Raw genomic sequence first — 21,885 nt, 5'->3', positions numbered from 1 at the left:
CAACTCGCATACTGCCAGTACAGTCATCTCCACCTCCCTGACAAGTATTTGTTGTTTGATAAGACAAATATTTTTGGACCACTACTCACTGTAAGGAAGACAAACAGCCTTTCAAATTTCAGTGCTGTACTGGGTCTGGCTGGGATATTAACTTTTCCTGCAGCAGCCCATACAGTGCTGTGCTCTGCACTTGTAGTTGGAACAGTGGTATCACACCAGTGTTGTGTCTACTGCTGAGCAGTGCTGGCACAGCATCAGGACTCTCTCTAACCCTCCTAGGGGGTGGGCAAAATAGTGAGAAGAGAAACATCACCAGGGTAGCTGACCTAAACCAACCAATGGGATATTCCATACCATGTGGTGTCACACTCAGCAATAAAAGGTGGAAACAGGAAGAAGAGGGGAGAAGTAGGCTCTCGTTGTGAAAACATCAGTCCTCCTCCCAAACACCGGCTATGTGCATTGATGCTGTGCTTCAAGGATGTGGTCAAGCATCAGTCATTTGTGGGAAATATAGAGTAATTTCTTTCCTCTGCATTTCCACAGTCTTTGTTTTTTCTTTTTTCCCTTTCCCCCTTAGTTAAATTGTTTAGGTCTTAATAACCTTTTTCCCTTTAATTAAATTATCCTTATCTCAGCCCATGAGTTGTTCTTTACTTCTTCCCTTCCTCATCTAAGGAGGGGGAGTGAGAGAATAGTTGTGGTGTTTAGCTGCCTAGCATGGTTAAAATCACCAGAAGTGCTTCCTCACAATCCAGTCACAACTGAGTGTTTTAAGGGAAACTGTTTTTACAGAAACAGTTACAGAAGTCTGATTTCAGAAAGCATCATATAGAGCCCATAACTAAAACAATAAAGTATTCTTTGATCTTTGTTACTATGAAAGTAAAAACAAGAAGATAGTTAAATTCATGCTTGTACCAGAACATGTGACACATGTGACCACTTCCAGAGAGTGGCTTTCATCAGAGTCCTCACACTACCAGCAGACATGAAAGCCTAACAGTGTTCTTTATTGCATGTTATCACACTTCTCCACTTTATTTAGCAAGGCAGATTAAGACAGCAGGGGAGATGCAAAGCTAGGAAAACATGTACCTGTAGCAGTGTGAATGTATTATATCAGATTTTAATGTGACAGTTGCTATTGTACTGTTCCTTGAACTGCTAGTAACATTTTATAGTTCAGTCTATTCCGCATTACATTCTTCCTACAGCATACTGTATTCTTAAGGTAAGAAGCCACTGTCCTTGAGCTTTAAATCTGTTCCTAAGTTCCATGCTTAGTGGTTCAATTCCCCTTTTGGATCTGCATCTCTTCAACAGTACTGAAAACAAGAAAGTAATTCCTTTATAAACTTTTAAAGTTAAATATATTTGAGTTGAAGTAGTTAAGACTGTATGACATGCATGCTGTGTACTATGTAATTTATCAGCATGAAATGCATTTTACTTCCACAGCTTTGAAGATTGCTGAGTCCATCATCTTCTCTTCTACTGCTGGTTAAATACCCTCCAGTGCTGTATCTGTGAAAGATACAGTAGTACTGTACCAGATCAGAAAAATTTGAGATATTCCCTTCAAAATTAGCTGAAGATGCATGAGGTAAACAACTTTTCAAAATCTATAAATAGACATCAGGCTAATAGTTATTACATTCAATAATTTAGCGTGATATGCATGACAGCTTCGACCTCCAAAATAATTTAGCGCCTAGAGCTGAGATTAAATGCAGAACATTAATTTTTCCCTCTGGTTGTCAAGCCAACCAAGAGGCCCGTCAAATCCATTTAAATAAAGCCTGCATCATGTAATAATATTAAAGGGGATAAAATATTAATATGGGACTGTGATAGAACAGTGGACAAAATAGCTGCAGTAAGGCAGCTTTAATTTACTACATCAACAATCTGTCTTTGTGCTGAAAGCAGGATTTAAAGGTCCAAAGGAACACACATTTGAGTTTATATGCTCATTTGTAAAACATTACTGATTTTCGATTGCTGAGAATATTTACCATTATCATGTAGAAAAAATGATGCTTCCTAATCTCATTGAACTGATGTAGGAAAAAATATTGGACCAAAGTTTGCCCCACATAAGCAGGTGTTATTTCAGTGACAGCAGTACAGCTGTATCCGTTTAATACCAGTAATGAATTTTCTTCCTTCTGGAGCATGTGCCATGCAAAGCTTCAATTGTTCATAATAAAGAAATGGATTGAAAGGGTAGATAGACTCATGGACCAAAGGCAAGCAACTCTAAATATTAGGCTAGAGGTGCTTTACCAGAACATAGGTTGTGTTATCAGTACAGAGCTATTTAGAAAATGAAAACCAGATATCCAGAATAATTTCTGCACAGAAAGAGTGGTTAGGCATTAGAACAGGCTACCTAGGGAAGTGATGGGGCTGCCAGCCCCAGAGGTACTTCAGAGACTTGTGGATGTAGCACTGAGGGAAATGATTGAGTTATGTACAGAGTCGTATTTACATGTAGGTTGTTGGTTGGACTAGATGATCTTTCTTTTGGAAGTGCTGAAATAGCTCTGGGGTTGCTTTATATCCTGGATGATTTCCATGCATTTTGTGTTTTGCCTGTTCAGGTATGGCGCCAGGTTCATCAGTATGCACCTCCACACAGTAGTAATGTTGACATGTTGCTATTCCCTTGCTTATAGGTAAGACAGGAGTACATCTAGAATTTCTCTTTATTTTATACTATGACTGTGGAAAAAAAATTAGAAGAGGCAAGTTTTGTACTAGATCCTGAAGGCAGTTATATCTGCAGCTGTTCTAAACCATGTCAGCCCTAAAACACATTCACTGTCCTTTTAAAAGATTCCATGCTTTTGACAAAGTTGCACAATAGATCATGACAGTTGGATCCTACAGCAAAGAAGTGCCTCTTGGATTTGTTTCTATTAGGTCCTTTGAAGAGAAGAATCAGAATCTTGAATAAGAACTCATGTCAGAGAGGTACCCAAGACAGTATCTTCAGGTAAAGAGTTCACATCATTATATGGCACCAAAGGAAACAGCTACTGCAATTCAAACGGCCGAAACTTTTCTGAGCATACCTGAAAGCAGCAGCCATCATAAAGCATGACAGATTATCATTACCCTGTCTTCTATTCTTTTCTTCACTACAAAATTAAATCCTCAAAAGACCTGAAACTGGCAGAAAGCCAAGAGCAACTTCAATTGTAGTAGCTTGGAGCCACAGCACTTGGATTCATATAAGGCCAGCACAGATCATCTGTTCATCCTGTGGAGAAGGTGAGCAGGAAATCAGAAAATGCCTCTATTCTTAAGACAGAAAGTAAAACCTTTATCTGTAATTTTAATTATTATTGCCAGATGCAATAGACATGACCATCTAATTCTGCAATACATGTAACTCTAGCTACAGAAACAATACAACATATGTGAGTCACAGTCTTGTGGCCAATGTGAATGAACAATTGTGTCCTTTTTTCTTTAAATAAATTGTTACTACTTAATTAGCATAGAACATCAAATTTTACTAAATACAGTGCAGGTCAGTGGAGCAAAGTCTCTACTTTGGGGAACTAAAAGGATCTGAAGCATTGAAGAATTAGAATGGCAACAATGGATAGAAGCAGACAAGCAAAGCAAAACAGCACTCTACATGGAGATGTGTCTTCTTTTAACTAATCCTCTATTTTTCAAGTAGTAATCTAAACTGAACTTATTCAGGCTTACACGCACCTGCTGATCAGTTTCTAAACATCTCCCTTAGGCCCTGATTCATCAATTTAAATATCTGCATGACATTAATCAAGGAATTACTCCAGTAGTCATACACTTTAAATACCTTTGGAAAAGGTCAGCAACAGATATAAAATTATCCTAGATGTCAATTACATAATGCCACCAATACAAAGCTGTAGTCAGTCACTTACAATCCTCAAATGAGCGCTTTCCTCAAATACACTACAGAAAGAAATGATAGCATACGTGACAGTAGAATTTAAAGGACAGCTAACTGCCCTCTTTCCATAAAGTGGAAGAGGACATCTATGGAATACAGGGACTTTTAGAACACTGAACCCTTTGGACATTTAAGTGAGCCAAGAAGTTCTGCCTACTTAGAAAAGCTCAGAAAAAGTCTCTTGCAATCCACTCCAACCTTCAAATACTAGGACAACATGAACCATTTCTGTAATGTCATAGTTTACTAAGTTACTACCGTAAACTTTGAGAACCCTCCTTTTTTTGTGCTGTAACTTAAGAGTTTTTTGAACCAGTGTCCTGATCTTGAGTTTTTCAGTATTACAACTGTTGGACCAAATACACTTCCTTGAATGTTACACTTCCTGATGTTACAGGCTCTTACAGTCTAAGCAATTAACTGTTATCAGACATGCAGTCTTGGACAGGAGATTGACATTGCTTCATGCTAATTTCTTCAAGCTGAACAGCTACATTGATTAGACTGCCCTGAAGCGTTAAGACTTTTGGTTCTTTTACCAAAACGTAAAAACAAAATTTGCTCTGCTTCAATAGATATTTTTTTCAGTGGAAAAAATGGTGCGCTTCCAAACTGCCCCTAGATACAAGGCTTCTCTCAGAGACATGTCACAAAGCCTTCATAAGAACGCCTCCTTTTTGCACCTTAGGCATAGATTCAGCATTACTGTGCCCAGCAATTATGTTATCAAAATTGTATTCAGTACAACAGACTGGATATATGTGGATAATTTCGGTCATGAGGTGTTTTCCCATTGTTCACCACTTGCCAATTGAAACCACCTAATACAGATTCCACTCTACAGAGTCAGTAGACAACACTTTCAGTTTCTCAGTTTTAACTCTTCAGTTCAGTTGTAACTATTAGGTTAGGGGAAAATTATAATGCCCTGTGAATATTATGAGTCATCAGCTTGTCCCAAAACTACACGAAGATCAAAGATACTACAGAATTGTAAGCAAAAAAGCACAACCCCTAGTCCCTTCAGTCACTATATATAGATTCTGCTAGACTAATTTCATAGCCAGCAACTGCCTAAGCCATAAAAACTGACTCAATACTGTATCCTAAATATTTTTAAAACAAAAGGAAAGCTAATAAGGAATAAGCAAACACATCCCTATGTCTTGCATGGGTTTAAGGTTCACCTGGAATGTAGGAAATACAGCGGAAGTCAGTTTCGCATACTACATAGCTGTTTTTGGCCCTCAAATGACAGGATCACACATCAAATGTGGATGTTACAATCTTTACACTCCTCTATGGTTGGGCATTCAGCCAAAATATACTGAGTTCAATAATCCAATTTCATGAAAGACCAGGCTTCAGTCTCAACTATAGTGGTACATAGCTTTGAGGCCTGAGGAGTTTAATCAGCCCTTCAGACATGACTGACTGTAGAAACAAGACCCAGCAGAGCAAGATGGCAGCTAAGCAATAGTACCTCTGTGATGGTCTCTTGATAACCAAGTACATTTACAGATCTGGCTGTTCCAATTAATTTCAACAAGATATTCAGTCATACACGAGTCTGATTTCCATGAGATATTCAGAAGACTCCTTTCAGAAGGGACCATCCTGGAAGCTGTCTGGTTTGTGCACCCCAAAACCATTGTGCAAACCTAACCCACAACTGTGAGAATAGCCAGGAGATTCACTTCCAAAATCACTTTCTCCAAACAAAAGTGATGTTGTAAATACAACCTGCCAGATTTTGCTTTTTTTTTGCACTCTCCATTACACTAATATACAAAATGTCAGTGATCATTTTTTCCAACCTATGAGGAAAGATTAAATTAATGCTTGTGAGTGGAAAACAAACTCAGAAGAGACATGGGTTTTACCCATCAACATGGGGGTATTTCCTACATTCTCATACCTTATTTCATTATAAAGGAAGCTATAAGCTGCAGTACCTAATGACAAGTATGACTTTTTGTCATACCAGTTTTAATAGCTACTAAGTTATAGCTCTTCTAAGATGTGTTTTTCATTGTTGTTTTTGTTTTAAAGAGAAGCAGTCATTCTTCTCCCTAAGGAAGCCAGTCTTGACCATAAAACAAACAAATTTGAACAGAAACAAATGACACCTGTTTCTTCTGTAAATGTCTCGCAGCTAATTGATGTTTTTACCTGCATTACAAGACAAGACAAAGTTTGTATAGAGAAGTAATACCTTATTAGATCAACTGACACCACTTGAAGCAGAAGAGTTTTGAGCACATAAACTTTTTAAAATTATGGAGATCTCAAAAAAGGCTTAAGTTCACTCCTTATTAGACATTGGAGAACAGAAAGAGAAAAGCATGCTTAATAGGGCATTATATTATCTGGCTTCTAATACAGCACAGTATCTAACAATCTTAGGTCATTATCACAATTCTCAAAAGGAGATTGTTAAACAGGTTTGAATTTGCACTGCAAACTATCGGTTTGCTTGGACATAAAATGTTTTCTCTACTTAGCTATCTTCTTTCATGAAATCTGAAGGCAATCATCTTCTAGCTCCTTACCCTGCTGTCAGATTTGGTTGAATCAGACAATGTAGTCAGAGTTCTGATTACGTTAGCCTACAGGTTGAAAAATCCTATACAAACCTGAATAAACAGAAAAAAGTAGACAAGTCTGGATTCATTACCACAAATATAAATCAGAATTGTTATTCCTGAAGTCAGTTGTGTAATTAAAATCTGCACCTAAACAATTTCACATCTCATATTACCATTTAGATACTTATAAGCATACAAAAAAAGATCTACAAGGCAATGCAATTTGTTTTTTAATATTGGCAGAAAATAGTAAACTAAAATTAGTTGTAGTCTTTGGAAACAAATAATTTTATGGACAGTTGAGTCTGATTCTGTATCATTAAATTGGCAAACAAGTGTGGTTTTTTTGTCTGAATAAGGACTACAGGATACAGTTCTTTGCCACCTGAAGTGGCATTTTGAAAAATGATGTTAGTTTCATTTGCAACCTCAGCTGACATCAGGAAAATGCTAAGATGAATTGCTAACATTTCTGCATGAGCTCTGGACAGGATGATGTAATGTGCTGAAACAACCCAAACAACAAGAAATGGCACAGGTGCAAACAAAGAGCAAAAGAAGCCCCTGTAGTCCATGACTGATTAACTGCCTGCTCTGATAAAACGGTCGAACCCTTTCAGTCCCAGTAGTTATTGGCTCTAGAAATAAAATACAAAACTTAATATTCTTGAGTAGAGTAACTAATATCCTAATAATAATAAAAAACTAATAATCTCCCATCTATAAATGTAGGTGTGTCCCTAAATCACAATGCTAGATAGAGAAGCTGCAACATGATTGACCCTTCAAGAAAAAGTACGTGAAACATGTCCACAACTTCCAAAGCTACCACCTGAATCAAGCAAGCAATTCAGATAAGCAAACAGGTGGATTTCTCACCTTTTATCTATCTTCTCATGTTATAGATTTCACTACCATCAGTAGACACTCAGATAAATGCAGCAGCCTTCGTACCAAAGCACAAACAAGGAGAATGGTCTTGAAACCGAAGGGTATCAGTAGGGCATAAAACAACGCATAAAGGCAAAAATACCAGTGAACACATTTATACTTAGGGCTGAAAGAAAAACGGAAGCTCTGGTACAGACCAAGTCTGCATATCCAGACTAGAGACAAATTAGATTTACAGAGAAATAGATTGACCAGCAGAAACTTGAGAAGCTGTGAATGTGAATCCCTGGAGGTGTTCAAGGCCAGGTTGTATGGGGCTTTAAACAATCTGGTCTAGAGGGAGGTGTCCTTGCCCATGGCAGGGGGGTTGGAACTGGATCATCATTAAGGTCCTTTCCAACCTAAGCCAGTCAATGATTCTGCAAAACTAAGAAGCAATCAGCTAATGTTTACCCAGTATTTTTAGTGTTCTGATCACTTCCACCTAATCCTGGTGAGTGAAAACAGTTATCCAAGTTTCTCAAACAGGACTAAAAATCTAAGGTATGATACATTGCTCCTAAAAACATTCCAAAAACAAGACCTGTTCTGAAGTGCAGTGGAACTTCTATTGTCCGCATTTTCTCAGTACTTTAACTACCCTTCAGTGAATAAAGGACTTTCATTTGCCTCACTGGTTTCACAGCAATTAAATAGACAATTCAGATTTGCTATTAGATGCTAAGCAAAATTAAAACAAGAACAAAACTATACCTTATTAATTACATGAATTATGAGCTGCAGTTCTTGGACTTATAATTCAGCTATAAAAAACAAATTGCTATAGTATTATTATACCAAGCATTCTTCTGTCACCAGATTATTTTTTTTAATGTCTCCATGTATTGCAATAGGATTAAGTTGTACCTCCAGTGGTCTCACAAAAAAAAAAAAAAAAGCACCAAAATTGTTAATTCTAGACAAGAGACCATTTAGGCCAAGAGACCTTCACTATTCAGAGTGTCGCTTAAGCCTTTCTATGTTACATCTTACAGTTCAATGCAAGTGACAATGTAAAGATGCTCCTCCCGCTCCCCCCCAACATGGCAAAGATAAGCAAGCAGACAGAAAAGGACGAGTGAAAATAGGTTTCTGTTCTTCCACGTTTCAGGACTAGAGATTTCATGCCACTTTTTAGTGTCACATTCAGAGTTGACAATGGCACATAAGAGAAATTAGGCCTCCTCTCCATATTGGAGATCAGCTGCATTCAAGTAGATCAGTAGACAAGTACCTCATGCTGTCTTAAAATAATGTTTCAGCTGAATGAACTGTTAAATGCATACAGACCGAAGCAGCTCTGCTAAATGATGAACCAAAAGCTGTGACACATTGAGGCCTGGCTGGACCTGTATCAGTCTAAGAGCAACACATTGCTACCAGTCAGTTGTCTAAATAAAAACTAATAAGGAGCAGTGCTTCACAGTCATGGTGGTTTGACACCAATGGGCAGCTCAGCACCACCATACTGCTCTCATTCCCCTCATACAGCTGCTATGACGCTACCCAGCCCCATAATCACTCGGGCATTTTCAGGATACAGCTTTAGAAATCCAGTATTATTTGTGTTGCATGTGCCCAAGCATTCCCAAAGTGTCACTTATCAGTTCATTATGATGCATGACAAAGAAACGGGCTTGAAGAGAGATCCTCTTAACTAGATCCATGATAACTGAAGAATGTCAGAAGCACAAAGGATGGAATCTTCTCTGGTAAAGCTGAGGATGGGAATACTTATCTGAAGAATCTTCAGCATTAATTTTAGAAAGACACACCTAAGGACCAAGCTTGTTTAGGAGGTGGTACCTCAGCTTTGGAGAAACATGGGAGACAACCTGGAAGGAGCTTGGTTTAGCAGCCTGCAGGATGAAACAAAAGGAATATTTTTGATTTTATCCAGAGTCACAGGTAGCTTCAAGACCAAGTATTTTCTAGTGGCCTGAATCTATCCCAACACAGTGACTGTGAAGAGCTTTGCAAAGCACTACAGAATTGCAGACAAACTCCCAAATACTTCATTCCTGAGGAAGAGCAATCTTGAGCAGGTGCTGCATTTGTAGGGTCTGGCATGCCAAGGAAGGTTGTCAGCATCATTCAGTGGCAACCCTGCACTGCAAAGACCAGAGAAAGACATGCTTCAGCATCAGGATCCAATGAACCTCAGCACAGAGTGGGAAGAGGGATTAAGGAAGAGTATTACATTGCAACATCAATAATTAAAATAAAGCCTACTTCTGCACAATCACTCTCTCCCCATTAGCAAGCTACCAACGGGACACCAGTTAAAAGCAAACTATGATAGCAAAGATACAGAGTCACAAATGCAAATTCACAGAACAGTAAGGATATATCATCTCATCGGTTCTCTGCTACTACTTCACTTGAAAGGATTTATGAGGTGAAAATCTATAGCTGGTATTGAGCATCTCTGGGATCAAAAGGGGCTGAGGACAAAGTGGATTGCAGCTAGCTTCAGACATTACTGTCTCTGTAGAAAAGGCTTTAATTGATGCCAACATTGAAAACTTGTATTGTTCTGGTATAGGTTTACATTTCTGATTTTCAAGGTTTTTTGTTTTTTTTTTTTGTTTTTTTTTTTTTTCCCTCCTTTAAAGAACAAATCTCTCCATAATAGAGCTTCTGAGCATCAGAATGACTTTTGCCATTTCTCAAAACTGCATGATAACAAAAGGTCACAGGCTGGCTCCAGTTCCCTTGTATTTAACAAAATAATATGGTTCAGAACAGAAAAGCTCAACCTAAAGGTCACAACAAAATCTATTTTTTTCCACTGTATTATACAGAATATTTCCTTAGACTCCCATCCCATCCTACAGCAGAGCGAACAGGTTTCAAAACTAACCTAGGTAACACATGGTACATGCAGTTTTCTAAACACTACCAATTTTGTCGGTGGGGGGAACAATAAGGGGAATGAAGAGGAGCAATGAGGGGAATAAAGAGGAGCAATGAGGAGGGAAAATTTATCCCACTGAAGAACATTCAAGTACCAGAACAATTAAAGATCCCCAAAGTTATGGCATATTGAATTAACACCAGCTCACATGAAAGTCAGCTGTCATGACTTTAAAAGCTTCAGCATCTGTTTCCAGACCTAAGTGGACTTTCCAGATAAATGCAAACACTACACCAGACAAAAACAACTTTTCTGGGCTTTTTGCTCACCTTCTCATTTAAGTGAACACTAGAGTATGAGGTTCAGCTTACTCTTTCTTTGGAATAAGCTCCAAGGAACAAAGAGAAAAATTACTAGAATGGTGATATTTTAAGGTGATATTTCAATATTTTTTTTCTACTGAGTGGCAATTAACATAAGCCTTTATCACCTGGGGGAAAAAGCTTATAGAGCAATGGGGCTATCTGCGGCTACTGAGAATGGAGGCATAGGATAAATACTATTCCCACATTTATTCCCCACATTGAAACTTAAGGAACATAGGGGCTACAGATAGATTTTTAAACAAAACACATGGAGGTTTCTGAATCTTCAAATCCTCTGTTTTACAGATATCTTGTAAAGTTCACTTTTTTTTTTTTTTTGCTTTTTACTTCTTCAGCTTCCAGATAAACTATAAAACACTAAATAAAATGAAGAAGCATATATATATATATAGGATGCTTGAAAGAATTTGTCATGTTCATTTGTGTGGAGGCTTCCTCCTCCTATAGCATAAATTTTTCCTGTTGGACAAAAATTGTAATTTAGTACCTTGTTCAGGGTAGGGGCAGGGCAAGTCTCAGACTACAGCAACCTTGATGCCATGTACTATTTCGAAAATACCATTTAAAACACAAGTATATCCCTGGATATTATCAGAAAGGACCAATATCACACCATTGATACAAAGATCAAAGAAGAGGCACACAAAGATGACTAATAAAGCAGTGCTGTTTGGTGTGTTTTTTTTGTTGTTTTTTTTTTTTTGGGGGGGGGCAGGGTGTGTATGCATTTCTGTTGAAGATAAAACACCTTTCATTAAAAAAGCAATAAACTTCAAGGGCAGCCAACTTGTATGCAGAATTATTTTAGGTTATTTTTTAAGAACGGGATAACTGAAACAAGTTTACATTAAAAAGCCTGCTACACAAGGATGTAATTTTCTATCAAAAGAATCAAAAACTTTTGTAAATTTTTTTTTTTTTTTATCCAAATTAAGAAAAATGTAGCTCTTGCTACAGCCATGGGACAATATAAACTCATACACCAATGTGAGTGTACCAATGCACAGAACTACTGCACATGGAAGCCTGCAAAAAGCTACATGAGCAGCCTGTAACTGGACAAGAAAGCAAGTCTGATTTTTATTTTGTATTCTGATATATCTAGATTAGCTTCTGGTATCTCAGAATAAGTGGCATAAATGAAATCAAGCTTAGCTCCATACAAGCCATTTTTATTCCCAACTTGAAGTAAATTATTACTGATGAAAACAGAAAAAGCACCTGGTATTCCTACTTTAAAGGCAAGAAAAATAAAGCTTTTCTTCCTTGAACCTTTTACAAATTATTTTTACGTGCATCAACAGTTCTTTCTCTAAAGTAAGTCTTCCAGTAGTCATATCAATTTCTAGTCAGGTTACAAATTTGGTCATGTTTGTCCCCTTTCAAGCTGAATTAGCAACCAACTACTCAAATGTACAATGAAAGCACACTTTTTTTCCCACCCATAAATTGTCAGAGCAATTACTATATTAGCTGATTCCCTTCCCACCCCCAATCTCTGTAGAGCTGATCATTTCACCTATGAAATTAAGCTTCCAGACAACAACCAGTTTTGAAACATAAAGGAGAAATTAGTTAAAGGAAATCTGGTAACTAATGACAGAACTGTCCTTTTAAAAACTCTACCACTTAAGTGAGAGGCTATTGTCATACAGGTTTGGGTCATGCAGGTAAGGAAGAGGAATTGAAAAGCAAATATTTTTCTTCCTCCTCACACAACAGATCAGCACAAACTGAGTGGCCTCTTTACACATATGCTTTAGTACTCAGCTTTATTTAACATCATGCCATCCAGGCTTTTTTTTTTTTTTAAATCAGCAAACTTCATAATGCAAAACAAATTTCTTTTAATACTAAGGCTAAATCAAGAAAAATGAGCTGGCCAGCATGTTTTTCCACATTTAGACAGCCAGATAAACTCCTACTCATCTTTACCACATGCTACTGAAGTCAAGTTTTTCCTACAGATGCTCAGTGTCTTACAAGAAAATTTGATGTAGTATTTAGGCATTATTGTATTGCTAACAGTTGGTAAGTTTCAAACTCAGCAAATATATTAAGCAGATTACCTGACCTCCTTGGATATTTATGGAGTAAGTTATTTCTTTTTTTTTTTTTTTTTTAAATAACTAAACAAACCTCAGATTCAAACCATGCCTATACACCACTGAAGTCTGCAAGATCCCTTTACATCTTGTCTTGTAATCAGCATTTCTTATAAGCATTTGTGAGAGTACCTTGTAAAAGAAAGGTCTCAGTAATGTACATTTATGTAGCCAAAACCAGAGCTTCTGGTAAAGCTCTGCCAGCTTCCAAGGTAACAGCATACCTGATTGTTGCTTCCAGTTTGTTTGCATGCAAGGAGCATACTTAAAAGGCTATATTTAAGATCTTCCTTTCCCTTCACTCTAAGATTTTTTCAGTTGCTTGTAACTTTGAACATACTTGAACTACTCAGGTTTAAGTCTGCAAAGGATGCCTTCTCTGCATCAAAAAATCAACACATGAATACCCAAGATCTCAAACGCTCCCCTGAACTGGAGGCAAGACTTGCCAAACACAGCAACGGGCTGTTCAGTATACAGATTTCACCTCCATCACTCTGCACTTTGCACAATTTCAAGACAAAGATTTGCCAGAGATTCAGTGCTACAACTTTCGCAGCTACCACTTGCATTGATCATAGTTCAGCATAGTTCAGCCAGCGAGGAATCTCTTTATAATTGTAGCTGGAAGCTGTAGTGAAGCCAAGAACCAGAACCGAGAACTTTAACATTGCATTCATAGGAATGAATTGAAATAGCACTTAAAAAATCACTTCCACACATACTCCTGCTGTGGAATAAACGTGCGAGCTTAGGATTTGCTATCTGAATAAACAAAAACATCCTCCACTTTTTAGAAGCATCTGAAAGGTCACAGTTTTTATGCCAAGGGAGGCGAGCACAGAATTCTGAAGCTGAGAATCCCGTCATCTGTTTTTTTTTTTTTTTTTTTTTTTATTGAAGGAAATCTATCTTCAACAGTCCCACTTGTAAGATGTCAAAGAGAAAGGCAATCACTCTCAAAGGTCATGCCCAAGTCCTTCTGCTTATATGATTGAAGACAGTTGAAAACTGCATCTTTCAGAGTCAGCAGTGTACAGCTTCGAAAAAACTGCATACTACATGGGAAAAAGCTCCCAAAGGCACTGTGTCAATTTGATATGGCCTAGATACTAACTGAAATTGGCATACCTCTATACACAATTCTTGTAGCTATGAAGCAGTTCTCTAGAAGGTACTTTCTCATTAAATTTCTGTATATGGTACACATAAGGCTTCGGTACCAGGCAAAAACGCAGCCTTGGTTCCATTAACTCTTTTGACATATGTTAAAAAAAAAATTATTTCCAAACCAAATTATACTGTGATACTTTGACAATGTCTAGAGCACAACTAATGCTGTAGCAGCACTCTGCACTATAGAGCATTGAGCATTGACTTTTGAGTATTTTATATTTTCTTAGTGGTATGCAAGCTTTGCTAATATGCACATGACTTCTGAAATTGATGAAGGGGAATTCAAGATTTCTGAAAGTAAGATCTGCAGATAGACATGTGTTTTATTACAATGATGCTTCACTTTACATACCTCTTCCTCAACCAGATAAGCATCCCCTGCTCACTACAGATTTTGGTCTGTCCAAGCCAAAAACACTAGTTAGCTCAAAGACTTGCTCTGTTCCTCTTTTAGTGCTTTATTCTTTACACTTGTTGAAAAATCTGGAGATTAGTGACAAATATACCAAAACACCTATAGAAGGTAAAAGTTGCTAGCAACACACACGTTGCAAAGTGTTATCAAAACAAGCTGTTAATTATTTCAAACAATGTACTTGTCATGCACTAAAAGTGCAAAGTACGCAAAGAGAATGAAATATCTTTGCTGGCTTCTTCCGATTCTGCTTGAGCTGCTGTGAGGAGTAACATGAGTGGTAAGGCTGAGAAGCTGATTTACAGGAAAGATTAAACATCTTTGCTTATTAAAGGTGAAGAGTGAGCATGAGTACCCATGAATACCTGGTAGATTTCTAAGATCTAAGATCTTCTTTTAAGATCTACCTCGTGTGACACACAAGGAATAAAAGGAAAGCAATGAATACTACAGAAGAGAAATTTGATACAAGCTTCCTTACTGAGATGTTCTATCAGTAACACTAATTTTAATTTTGCAATTACACTGTAAAATCACTTCATGTTTCAGGCTATCACAGATAGGTTTTAAAGGATGCTACAGAGAACAACTTCACTCTGATGGTGTTACAGACTAATTAGTCATTTTTACCTAACCCTGTTGATAACTCTGCTTAAGTTTGGAAGGACAAGCCAACAGCTGATGGGTCAAGGCAAGTGAGCCATTACCTATTCTGCTGTCTTCTTACCCTTCCTGTCCTAACCACTCACTCCCTACATACTTATCCAACCGTCTCAGTTGTTTTCCTTGCTTACCCCCTATTTAAGTGCACAGCTGCTGCTTCTATCCTGTATATAAATGCATAAACAATGAAAACAGATGTTGGTACAGCATACAGAATTCAGTACAGAATTCATGCATTATTCTACAATACATTTCATTAAAACAGATTACCTATGGAGACTTATGAAAAACAGGTAGTTTATAAACAAAAATATCAAAAAAAGGAAAATCTCAGCATGTCAAAGGGAGAAAAAACAAAACCATTTTGAAAGTATTTGTCTGCTTCAAACTCATTAAGTTTCACACTGATACCAAACAACAGCTATGCACACAACATACAAAACACTGGAAAACCTACTGAGCCCCACTGTGTAAGCCTGCTAGAGTACTATACCAATTCAGTGAAACAAAGTTACAACATATATTAGAGATATTAAAAGGGCTAGATTTTTATGTCCTGAAAAATAAATTCATGAGACTTAAAATTGCTGTAGTTCAATGAAGTGAATAACCCAGTAAAACTCAAGAAAAATGTATATGAATATGATTAGATGTCTGTAGAGACCCTCTATAAAACTTGTGCAGAGGATAACATGTTCAGCCCAAGAATAACACTGTCTACATACAGCTGAAAGAATAAAGCTATAAGAACTAAGCCAGATGCTTTAAGTCTCAGATCAAAAAAAAAATCTTATGAAATACATGTCATTTTACTTAAGAGCTGCATTATAAGGACCAGAAAAGTAAATGAATTATTACAGGTAAAGAGGCTTTCCTCAGAAGCTCCTATGGTAAGCAACTGCTAAGCACATCCCACCAGAAGAGCCCTACTCTTTTGTTTACTGCTGAGCCTACTCTTGATAATTCTTTTACACAGAACATCGAAGGTCAAAAACAGGAAGGGAAGAATATAGTGTTTTTTTTATTTTTACTTTTCCAGAAATTAAAGTGTGAAGGGGAAAGCAGGTGTCACTGGAAGACAATCCCTTGGTTTTCAACACTTTGCCATGCTGAAATTGAAATCCTGCTGGCAGGATTTCATAATGAATTCTTACTATGGGCAAATAAAAATCACGTTGAGAACCTCAGTTTCTGATTTGCCTAGGGGAAGAGAGCAAAGAATATCTCCACTTCTGCATGACTGTGGCTATTTATACAGTGTGCAAATTTGCAGATGCAGGGGTCACATCAAAAAAACAGCAGTACCAAGGATGTTCTTGGATAAACCTAATGGTTAGGGAGCAGCAGGTCAGAAGGTTTAGTGAAACCTAAGACAAGTCTTGGAATCTACCTGGAATACCAAATGTAAAACTAGTATTTTACACAAGTTCATATTAAGCATGAATAGGTAAACAGCGTTATAACAGATTGAATGCAGTTTTCCAAGATTATACAGGGAAACTGACAATATTCCTCATTTCTTGGCAAAAAGATTTTTCCTTCCAAAACCCAAGTTACCAATATGTGGGATAAGCTACAAATGTGTGTACACTATCTCAATTCAAGTATTATTCAAGTACTTTCAAGTAATTATTCATTATTCAAGTATTCAGTCAACATGTGTTAACAGCATTACTCAAAAAATACCCATGAAATCACTGGTGTCAGTGTTATCACCAAAAACTTTAATCATAACAGAAACAGCACTTTAAATGTCAAATTAACTCATTTCTTTAAAAGCTCAGCTCTGTTACCTAAATTCACTGCAAGATGTTTCAGGTGAGTAGGACTTGCATGAATAAGTGTCATTGAATGGTTAGAGAATTACAATGTCAGGAACATCTTCCACTGACTGATGTGTTTTGGTTAAAATTTCTTCACAATTATCTGAGTCAAATATAACAGTGGCATATGATTTTTCCCCCCAGTCTTTAAATCCTCCTACAAGTCCAGAAAATACTGAAGTCCCTGGTAAAGAACCAAACATCTCCCACTAGAACATCAGCCAATTTTAGTTCTCAATAACTTTGCCTAACCTGTTTTACTTTGTCCTTTTCTCTTCTCACTGTAGTCACAGGTCTTACCTCTTGTAACAGGAAATAAACTGCAGATTCAACTAACATTCTCTGGACCTCTGCTGTGCTAAGAAACAAAATGAAGAAGCCAGCCAATTCTACTGCAAGTCCTTCACAAGGAGTCACGTAATGGACTTCCAGTTTAGATGCACAATGCAACTTTTGTTAGTCCTCAGAATGATTATGTAGGCAACGTCAGCTGCCTGGCAAAACTGACCAAAGTGGTACAAGACACCACAGAACTTTCATGCAATAACCTGCAACAGGTAGGTCCTTCATACAGTTCCACCATTCCAAAGAACACCATTGCTGTATAACTATGTATCATTAGAGGTCCTCTGTCTTCTCATGATGTGAAATTTGTTTTGAACAATCTCACTTTCAGGGAGGACTGCAAAAACAGATCATCAACCCTCTGCCTACTGGAAAGAACCGTGTAGGAGGAAGTGACAATGCTACCGAGGTGTTAAAGAACTGTCACATGTAAAAGCACTACCACATTTAAAAGCACTAATTTCTTCTTATGCTGTAATCAGCATGGAAAGTCTGACCTATACGGATATCTACGCAAACACATACCAAATTAATACAAAAGCCTGCAGTCTTTTGCTCCTTGAAATCCAGTGCTGGTTTAAGGTATTAGACTGCAATCTTTTTGAAAGATCATCTTCACAGCTCCTAGAAGGCAGACAGCATTACACTGACAAATAGCCTTCAGAGAATGACAAAGAATGCCCGAAGCTAGTCTCTTCCTCTCTATCACCCAAGAAAGCGTGTTTTAACAGTTGTTCCTTTAATAAAAATTGTCCTTAATTTCATTATTAAAGATAGAGACTCCCTAACATACTTCACTGGCCTGACATGCCAGCCTTCTCTGCAATGCTGTTATTGCACTAATGTAAGACAACAACAGGGTGGGAGGATGGTTATCAAACAAAATGAATAAGCACCAATGCTCTACTCAAGCAGAGATGAACATTTCTAAATGTAGTCAATATGTTTCTATTTGTAATTAGGACCTTATTTAAAAGTACTTGAGTGACTACTGATCCTGCAAACCCATTGCTATAAACTACAAACCTCCCATTAACTTCTGCAGTGCAGTGTGAAGCTCACTGTTTAATGATTCAATTCTCTTAAGACTAAGATTTACAAGGAATAACACAAAGATTCCTGCATGACTTCAAAAATATTTAAGGGAAAGCCATGTTTATGATATTTAAGTTACTTCAAATAAGTTTGATACATTTATTTTTGGAGAGTTCAAAAATTCACAAGAAGCCCATAAAACTTGCAAAATCCTTACATGAAGTCCCATTCTCATCAAGCAAGTACGATCATAATATGAACTACGTGAATAGAACTGCATGTATTATACATGCAAATAGAATTATACTAATTCAAAACTTGTTGTTTTTTTTCCTATTACCAAACACATGGTTGCTGGACCCTAGTCACGTACAATTCTGTAAGCTACATGCCTGGAGAAATTTCAGGATATTCCTCAACTCTGATAAAAATTTTCAAGGAGGTGCAATCCCACAATATAAAACCACATTAAAAAAAATATTTCTAAACAGAAAGGACAGATTCAAGAAACAAACTACCATTTGTAATACAAGTGGAAGAGAGCTTGGAGTATGCTGACATTTTAATTTCAAGGACAGAAGAGACTCACTTGACCATGTGACTAGCTACAAGAACTATGATCTGAGAACAAGTGCTATTATGGTTAAGACAATGGAATAGAACAGGAGAAATTTATTTTCAAGAGGAAATTGAAACTACTCCAGGGGTCAGATAGTCTGTGTTATATAGTCCATTTTAGACTTAAAAAGCTACAGTTAAACAAGTGATCAGAACAGTGACTTGCTCAACAGAGGAGAAGCAAGTAGAAACACATCCAACACAACTTTTTATCATGTTAAAAAATGTTTAACCCCTATTATGCTCTAGTTAGGTGTTCTGTCATTTAATACTGAAGCAATACTTAAATGATAAAAACAGCATATTTTACCCATGCCTTTATTCAAATATTATATACAAAATAGTCCTACTAACTCTGAATCCAGAAAGGATTTGCTACATATTGAGTAACAGATTTTCACACCTATGGGAATCCGTAGGCCCACCATTTCTTTCCTTCTGACCACAGCCTAGGGTACAACCTTGGAGTACTTCTCAATGAAACCCCACTTCACACTGCTCCTGCAATCACCATTTCACAGGAAAAGAAATGTGAGCATACAGATGAGAAGAAACAGTATGAGTCAGACAGGTCCCCAAAGGCAAGGACCAGACAGACCAGGACAGAAAAACACGTTAACAAACCTACCCCTCCAGCTTGCTCCAGTCAGTATAGTCGATACTAGGCCTCATACAAAGCTGCATCTTCAACACCATGATGGTTCAACAATTTCCCTCATTTTGTGGTGACTTCAACAAAAGAACACACAAAAAAAAGAGGAAAGCAAAAACACCCAGGCTCAAACCACCTGCCCACAACAGCCTGCACATGGGGTTCTCTGAACCACACAAACCAAAGCCCAGACACCTGTCCCCACAGGTGCTCCTTTTGAGATAAAAACCTACTCATAAGTGAGCCCACCAATTCATTATAACCTCTCCAAGCCTGAACCACACCTGCAACACCACAGGGTGAGGGTGGGTCAGGCTGAAATTCTCAAGGCACTCCAATGGATTATGACATACCCCTGTCTTGGCAATTTCTGCTCATTTCAGAGTGCATTTTTCTGAGACAGTAGCCAGCCTTTCAAGCTTTCTATTTGTGTTATTTTAAACCTGTAGACACAGTTCTTCTTGAAGTAGCCACTCCTTAACCATGTCCTATAAACCATACATACTGAATAGAATCGGCTCATTTGATACATTTTATTGCAATGTACACAAAGTAAGTTGATGTCAGTAGATTACACCTTCCCTTTACAGTATAAGAGTATATCTACACTTTCATGACACTACACACTGAAGATTACAAACTAACAGACCTAATAACAAGTTAGACAATGTAAAAATTTACCCAAACTTTCAGCAAAACATGCATCTTTAATGACCTATAAAGCGTCCTGCAAACTTGTCAACTACTTTGAGTCTTCAACCTACAAAAAGACTTTGAAAAGAACATTCTAGCACATTGAAAGCATATTTCCCTAACCTTAAGTTCTTAAAATATAAATATAATTCTTACATATAAAGTTATATATAAAATACACACTAAGCAACATCTGGCACCAAAACAGTCCTCAAACCTCATGCTAAATTAAACATCATGCTCATCTTCACACTGTAGTTTGTCTTCCAGTCTAATTAGCTCGAACTTTTGAGGAAAGTTTCCATTTGATCCAAATTCAGTCCCCACACACACCCCAGCCAGCTTCCAACATTAGCAGAGCCTTAAAAGTCAATTTTTGCCCCATTCACAGTATTACTGTCATTCTCACAATTGAACCAATACTCTTCTGTGCTTGATGTCAAAGTTAGTACCCCAAGCAACAATCTGCATGAATCCCTGAAACTTAAGGCTTCCAAACTTAAGGCTTCCAAAAAGGGAGCAAGAGTCTCCCTACTCTAAATTTGGAACAGAACTTCTAGATTTGGAACAGAACTTCTGATTAAGCCCTTTAAACCATTACCAGAAAGAACCAGTCTCTGCTAGTTATTGAGAATTAACAAACACTAGTCATATTAGACTTCACCTGACCAGCCCAAACCCTCCTTTCATAGGGCTTAAGGAAAAAAATAGTAGTAATCAACTCAAAAGTTACTGTTCTGTGAAACCAAAAAATAAGAACTGCTAAATCATTAATCTTCTTGTAGACCAAAGCAATACAACTGTAGCTCTGAGCAGGCCATATGCCATCCATATGCCATTTTTGTAAAATTGTGTTTATGATCCTCATAATGGTTTATTGACTTGTCCCTGACTTGTTTATTTCCATTATCTGTGGAAAATATTTTCTTATAATTTAATGGTAAAATGAGTTTTTGAATAATGAAGACTAGTGGAGAGATAAGGGTGGAAGTCATATGGAGCTGGAGGAATAATTGAAGACTCTCTTAACATCGGCATTTTTTTTCCCCGAAATACTACTTGCTGAATACACAGTCTTCTGTGCTGATAAAAATAAACAAAGCCCCTCTGTGTGGTGTTATAATACTGTGACTTCTATAAGAAATAGCAGAGCAGCTGCTACCCTCATTAAATTAAATATAGTAGCAAAATGCAATGAATCCTAAATTGTACTGTGATGAGCTCTGAATAGATTGCTATTTGTCCTGCTAGATGCTGATTTTGTTTGTACCGTGATTCTTCACTGCTTCCTTAATCTCATGACAGACATGAAGCACAGGAGTCCAGGAAATTGCCACCCCAGGACACAGGGAGACAAGCTTGATAGAATCCAGGCTGCTTTACTTTTTATAGAAAGAGATGAAACATCTCCATTGTTTTCATGACTACACCACATTTACTCCTCTATAGTGCAAATTCATTTTTCCTTCAGCAACCTGCAGTATGCCTCAAATATAGCTCCCAGGAAGGGGGATATTTTTGTTGCTATTGCACATCACAAAATAGGAAAATGATCAATTTAAACATTTAGTATAATGAGACAATAGGCATCTTGGTTTTGAATGAGGGTGAAAATAGCTGTGGAAAAGGGGCATGGAGATTGGC

The 21,885-nt window shown here is 37.4% G+C and overlaps 1 protein-coding gene across 26 annotated transcripts in view; it reads right to left on the bottom strand.

Annotated features, from left to right (window-relative positions):
* Positions 1-21,885, bottom strand: part of LOC311435590 (uncharacterized protein) — a 124,080-nt gene that overhangs the window by 78,631 nt on the left and 23,564 nt on the right. The window contains exons 3-4 of one of the 26 annotated variants that reach the window (XR_014692246.1): positions 3,081-3,268; positions 777-1,328 (exon numbers count right to left, since the gene is read on the bottom strand). The exons of 21 other annotated variants lie outside the window; for them this stretch is intronic. The gene's annotated coding sequence lies outside the window, so the exon portion shown is untranslated. Of the gene's footprint in view, positions 1-776; positions 1,528-2,427; positions 3,269-8,516; positions 9,585-21,885 lie in introns of those variants that run through there. 4 more of the 26 variants (XR_014692247.1, XR_014692244.1, XR_014692248.1 and 1 more) reach the window with 4 other exon arrangements.

The sequence above is a fragment of the Aythya ferina genome (assembly GCF_964211825.1).
Source record: "Aythya ferina genome assembly, chromosome: 4".
Taxonomy (NCBI): Eukaryota; Metazoa; Chordata; class Aves; order Anseriformes; family Anatidae; genus Aythya; species Aythya ferina.
Note: the sequence above shows the minus strand (reverse complement) of the source record. Positions and strands in the feature narration are given on the sequence as shown.